The sequence below is a fragment of the Mesocricetus auratus genome, unplaced genomic scaffold, assembly GCF_017639785.1.
Source record: "Mesocricetus auratus isolate SY011 unplaced genomic scaffold, BCM_Maur_2.0 Super-Scaffold_100691, whole genome shotgun sequence".
Taxonomy (NCBI): Eukaryota; Metazoa; Chordata; class Mammalia; order Rodentia; family Cricetidae; genus Mesocricetus; species Mesocricetus auratus.
The window spans coordinates 58666027-58672167 of NW_024429267.1; the positions used below are offsets into that span (position 1 = coordinate 58666027).

General features: G+C 51.9%; 1 long non-coding RNA gene across 2 annotated transcripts; it reads right to left on the bottom strand.

Moving 5' to 3' along the window:
• Window positions 1-1823: 1823 nt before the first annotated feature.
• Window positions 1824-5561, bottom strand: LOC121137592. 2 transcript variants are annotated; one of them, XR_005874893.1, is made up of 3 exons: window positions 5526-5561; window positions 4826-5381; window positions 1824-4023 (listed from the first exon to the last, which is right to left on the bottom strand). It is a non-coding gene; the product is annotated as an uncharacterized LOC121137592 (long non-coding RNA). The 2 variants fall into 2 exon arrangements; XR_005874892.1 differs by lacking the exon at window positions 5526-5561 and having other exon boundaries at window positions 4826-5490.
• Between the last annotated feature and the right edge of the window lie 580 nt (window positions 5562-6141).

Genomic DNA, 6141 nt, shown 5'->3' on the forward strand with positions numbered 1-6141 from the left:
TCCCGGGTGGGGCAACATGGCCAGCACGGATCCCAGGTGAGCCAAGCAGATCCCGGGTGGGCCAGTATGGCCAGTATGAATCCCGGGTGGGCCGGGGCAGCCAGCGTGGATCCCGGGTGGGCCAGTATGGCCAGTGTGAATCCCGGGTGGGCCGGGGCAGCCAGCGTGGATCCCGGGTGGGTGGGGCAGATCCCAGGTGGGCCAGCATGGCCAGCGGGGATCCCGGGTGGGCCAGGGCTTATGGGATGTGCACCATACTCTGGTGGACTCGGCTGCCTTCTGCCCATTCTTCCTGCTCATCATTACCCTTCATCTTTGGCAATTGTCTTCCCTTCAACATAACAGCTTGGGAAGGGGCATGCACGAAAGATCTGGTCCACAGGCAGCCCAAAGCCCAGGGACCACCCAAAGCAGCCAGAGTTTCTTTCGGCTGAGTGACTTGGGGACAACGGATGAAGATCGTTCCCTCCAAACACACAGCTAGGCAAGGCAGCGAGGCCCTTCTATCCCGTTCTCACTTCTGATGCTACAATTTCCGGTCTGCACTAGGTGACGTCTGAAAACCCTTAACACAGGGGCCCCTCTTGCTTAAATCCCCTAAACGGACACCGTTAATTTAACCGGATTAGGCCACAAGCGCCGTGTCGGGCAGAGGGATGGACTGGGAGGGCGGCTAAAGAGACAAGGCCCACAGAACTGAGCTCTCAAGCGAGTTACCGCAAGGCAGCAGGCCCGGGTACCACCCAGGGCAGGCACAGCTTGCAGAGCCAGAGGGTGGGACCGGAAGGAGGTGATGCAAGGGCACTCTGCGTTTAGCACCTCGTTCCCGGCAGACTGCGTAGGAAACGCCAGAGAAGAGGTGTGGAGGGATGCGGCGTGCGGTGGGCTTGTGGAGAAAGGCCGTCGAGCCTCTAGAACTGAGGCGTGGCGTGTAGACAGACGGCCGAGGGCAGGTCCACCCTCCCTGGAAGCCGCGATGGCAGCCGGCTGCTCTTTGTTAGAGGGGCGCAATCATCCCTTACCCGAGGGGGGTGCACCGAGGGTAGGGACGAGGGCGAAGGAAGCAAGGCTGAAAAGGATTATGAAGTGTTGGGCTGGGGAGACACAGGGATGAGGATAAACGCGGAGAAGGCACCGGGGTGGTGGCACTCAGAGGGTTCTGTGGTCCTCAGCTGCAAGGGACAGGGGCTGAAATCCAGGCAGGGTTGCAGAAGACAAGGGGGCGGGGCCGCTGGGCGTCAGTCGAAGTGGGGCGTGGGATGTCTCCGCCCACGCTATGACAAGAGGAGGCAGCTAGAGCAACTGTGGTGGCCACAGCCCTACAGTTGCTCATTCCTGGGGGGGGGGAAATCCATCCTCGGCCAGGATGCTGGCGGCACCTGCTGGTTACTTGCCTGCTTCCCTCTGCTGGCACACCGCGGAACTGCACCTCGGCAAGAGCCTCCTTCTTCCTAGCCCCGCTGAGTCTAATTATCCAACCGATTTGAGTCCGAGCTTTCAAGGACGATTGCGTCTTTCAACTTAAGGAACTGAGGCCCAGGAAGGGAAAGGAATTACTCTGTGTCTTAAATAGTGTTAGTGGACTTGGGAGTCCTGTTTCACAGCCGGGGGCAGCCTGGGATGGCCGGGCAGCTTCTGAGAGTGCCCCCTTGTGTTCACCTGTGGGCATTACAGAAACTTGTCGTCGTCGCCCCCCCCCCCCGCAGCTGTCTATCCTCCCAAACGCATGCATTCGAGTCCCGATTAACAGGATTAACAGGAAACTAATTGCAACTGCACATAACCACACTAAGCAAATTGAGTGAGACTCAGAAAGGCAAGTGTGGCTTGTTTTCTGTGGGTTCTAGATGTTATATAGATACATAAAACCATACATACAGATTAGACAGAAGTGGAAACAAAGCTATCTAGGCCTAGGGGACAAAAAAGGGGACAGGGGTGGGCGGATCGGGAGGGGAGAGAAGTGGGTACAGGGACAGAGTGTGCTCACTATACTTTGCATACTTGCATGAGGATGGCACTATAATATAATGTAATATAATATAAATAAACATATATATAATATAATAAACATATCAACAGGTCAATGCGGGGACCTGCTTCCTGGTACCTCGGGCACACTTCCAGTCTTTGATATTTCCAGGTTCAGGGCACTGAGGGAGAGGGACACAGGATAAAAGCCCCAGGGGAAAGTCAGGCCGCTCGGGTCTACACACTTTAGTGACCAAATAAATCCCAACACAGCTGACAGCCCACCCAGTCTCGGTGGGAGCTGTGACCCTGCTCTCAGCCATGGGCTCAGCCAGGCAGGCTGCCCTCTATCTCCAAGTTCCCAACATCTTCACGCCGTGTGCCCAAAGACGGAAGCAGACCCCATTTCTGCCTCTCTTCCCCAAGACATGGACACTGAATCAAGTGCGACTATGCCCTCTCCTGGACAGGGTAGTAACTGTGGCAGCTGTGGTCCCACAGCGTGGCCGGAGTTGGGAGTGAAGGGGAGGAAGGGAGCTTCCCGTGTCTAAATGCTGATTTGGGCTGTTCGGGTTTTACCTACTGGGTTGTAAAAGTCCCCAAGAGTGGAGTTTTCTTTTTTGTGTTTTCTTTTCAGTGTTGGGGATGATGCCTGGGGCCAGGCAAGCACTGAACCACACAGTCCCCTTCATAAATACTATTTTGAGGCAGGGGCTTACTAATTTACTGGAACTAGGCTTGACTTCACTCTGCTGCCCAGACAGGCTTGAGCTTCTGCTCAGCCTCCTGAGTAATTACTATTACAGGTCTGTCTGACCCACAGGCCCAACTCCACAGGCACAGTTTTGAAGTACGAGTAAGTACATACTGTTCTTCTGGGTTGAGGTAGCAGACACCCATGGAAAGGCCGTAAGCTGTATGTAGTGTGAAGGGCAGAGCAGCGGTGCCGGCAGACAGGGAGATGGGCAGGAAGGCAGGGTGAGGCAAGGGGGGACTACTGATGGGCATCTTCAGGTCTCCAAGACAACAGCTGTGAAGTCCGGGAGCAAGGCAAAGTTGACTCTCATCCACCCGGCTTTCTGCTCTCTCATTCCTGTGTACACAGCCAGGCCGCATTTCCAGACCTCCTTCCAGAGAGAGAGAGAGGGAGAGAGAGAAAGAGAGAGAGAGAGAGAGAGAGAGAGAGAGAGAGAGAGAGAGAGAGAGAGTCATGTGACTGACTTCCAGCCAACGACATAGGGCAGCATTTTGAATAATTGCCTTCCTTGTGTGACCCCATCTCTGTTCTGTTAGTTCAAGCACAATGCTCAGCGCAGCCTTGGGGGCTGCGTGGCGAAGATGGATGTGGCGGGGATATTTGATCACACCGTGACACTCCGGAGACTGTTAATAAAGTTGACCTTGAATGGGGGGGGGGTGGAGTCAATGACTAGCTGACTTAAATTAGCCATAGAGATCTTGGAGGACCCAGGATAGGATAGAGAAGCACAGGAAAGAGTAGGGAGGGGCTTAGAAAGATCCAAGGGCCCCTTTGATCAGGGAGGCATGGAGAGAGGGGGTAGGTTGGTCGTTCTTCTGTCGCTTTCTTGATCTATTGGGTTTCTACCCCAATACCCGACTCCCAAGTTTTTATTGATAATAGGACAATAAATAAATAGTAGCTGCAGATGGAGCCTGTGGCATCAGCTTAGGTCCCACTGTTGGGGACCCAGAGGACTGTCTGTTTCTTGCTGTGGGAGTCAAAGGAGCCAGTAGTAAGACGCCTGAGCACTCTAGGGGACTCTGCACAGAGCTGTGATGGACCCGATGGGCCTTCTAACCCCTGAACTGGAGTTGTCCTCAGCCTTTGGACAAGCCATCGTCTTGAAGATGTAGGTTATGTGTCTGTCTCTATCCCCTTCAGGCAGCACAGGACTTCAGATGTCCAACTTGAGGCAGGGAACTTTTTATCTTCTCTCACTTGAAATCTCCAAGGCTGAAAGTTTGTGAGGCAGGCACTGTGGGGTAACGTTGTGCTCTTGGGTTCCTCACAGACGGTTTCTGAATCCATACCTGAAAAACAAACAAAACTAAAGACACATCTAGGAAAAAGCTTCAAAGGAAGCCATGTCCTTTTGTGATCACAGGGCTGAAAATAATGGCATCTCCTTCTCTGGGAGCTCCAAGGTCAACGAGAATGATGAACCCCCACTTCCTAGAGCTACTGTGAGCCCTCAACATGGCTGGCTGCTCTTGATAGCACAACTCCTGAGAAAGCCAAGTGATCACCTCTTAGTCAAAGCTCCAACACACACGAGTTAAAGCTCCCACAGACACAGAGTCCTCTACTCAGCTTGGGTCCTGGATGTGTTTAGCTTTACAAGACGGGGGAGGGCTTGCTTTAAAAATATTTGCTGGCTATGACAGCATACAACTATAATCCCAGTACTCAGGAGGTGGAGGCCGAGATCATGAGTCCGATCCAGCCTGGAACTGCATAGACAGAACCTGTCTCAAAAGCAAACAAACAAACAAAAAAAAAAAAAACCTTAGCCGGGTGTTGGTGGCGCACGCCTTTAATCCCAGCACTTGGGAGGCAGAGGCAGGCAGATCTCTGTGAGTTCGAGGCCAGGCTGGACCGACAGCCTCCAAAACAATACAGAGAAACCCTGTCTCATAAAACAAAACAAAACCAAAAAAAAAAAAACCTTTACCTTTGAGCTTTTGCTTCACCAAAGCCCAAAGGAATATTAAAGCTGCTTCTAGGCTCATCTTCTTCAAAGCAAAGCTCACTGACTCTGGGGTTTATTTAATTCTCATATCTCTAATATAGCAAGTATTTTCCAAGTTTAATTCCCCCCCTTCACCAACTCACCTATTTTCATGGCCTGCCATTCCCTGTAAAGATCCAACGGATATCAGAGGAGCTTTGGGGAAAAAAATTGAAGAATCTTTGGCCTTTGTGAGATAAAAATGTGTGTTTTATTTTATAAAGCCTGCTGCTTAGAATCAGGAGCCACTGGACAGAGCACAGTTCAGGAGACACAGGCTGAAGCTCATCACGAAGTCTTTACAAGGGATGGCACACGCAGGGCCAAAGTGCCCACAGAAATTGTGCCTCTGGGCCTCTTGGTCCTTTTCTGCTTATTTGAGGTTGCACTGTTTGGTTTTAGACAACTTGACACAAAGCAGAGAGACCTGGAGAGAGGGGACCTCTGATGAGGAGCTGCCTCCATCAAAGGCAAGCTGCCTTCGGCTCGGCTCCTCTGTGGGGCAGTTCCTTGATTACTAGCTGGGGTGGGCGGTGCAGCTCACGGTGGGCGGTGCCATGCCTGTGCAGATGGGCCTGAGCAAGCCAGCAAGTAGCATTTCTCCATGGCCTCCGCTTCAGTTTCTTCCCTGGTTTCCTTTGATGGTGGACTAGATATAACCTGTAAGTAAGATAAACCCTTTCTTCTCCCGAGTTTGTAAATGGATTCCTTAATTGGTCTAGATAATAAAAACCCGGAGTCGGATATAGAGGGAAACGCTGAGAGATCAGAGAGGAGAAGGAGCAAGCCACGACCACACCTTACCTCCTTAGCGTCTCAGCTAAGCAGTTTCCGGTTTCTCCCTGCTTATATCCTGTTTCCGCCCGGCTACCTCACTTCCTGTGCCTCCGTACAGACCTCCAGACCTCTGTGGTTAGCTAGTGGCAAGCTCTGTTCTCTGACTCCGACCCTCAGACAGGCTTTATTTGTAGAAGCAAGACATCACCACACACAAGTGTGTTTCCGTCAGCATTTTGTCACAGCAACAAAAAGCAAACCAGGGCAGAGATTGCTGTCAGAGTGGGCTACTGCTGTAACGCTGGCCGTGCTGGAGGGGTTTCAGAGATTTTTGGAAAGGCCACTGGTTGCTCAGAGCTTAAAGAACGTTTTTATGGAGAAAGTCAGCAAGCAGCACTCTCCAACCATCTCTGCTTCCTTTCCTGTATCCAGGATCGGGATCCTGCCTTAAGCCTGGCTTCCTTCAATGATATACTGTTGAATTGTAAGATGGGATACAAATGTTTCCTTTCTTCCTCGAGTTGATTTTGGTCAATTATTTTTTTTTCAAGACAGGGTTTCTCTGTATTGTTTTGGAGGCTCTGTAGACCAGGCTGGCCTCGAACTCACAGAGATCCACCTGCCTCTGCCTCCCAAGTGTTGG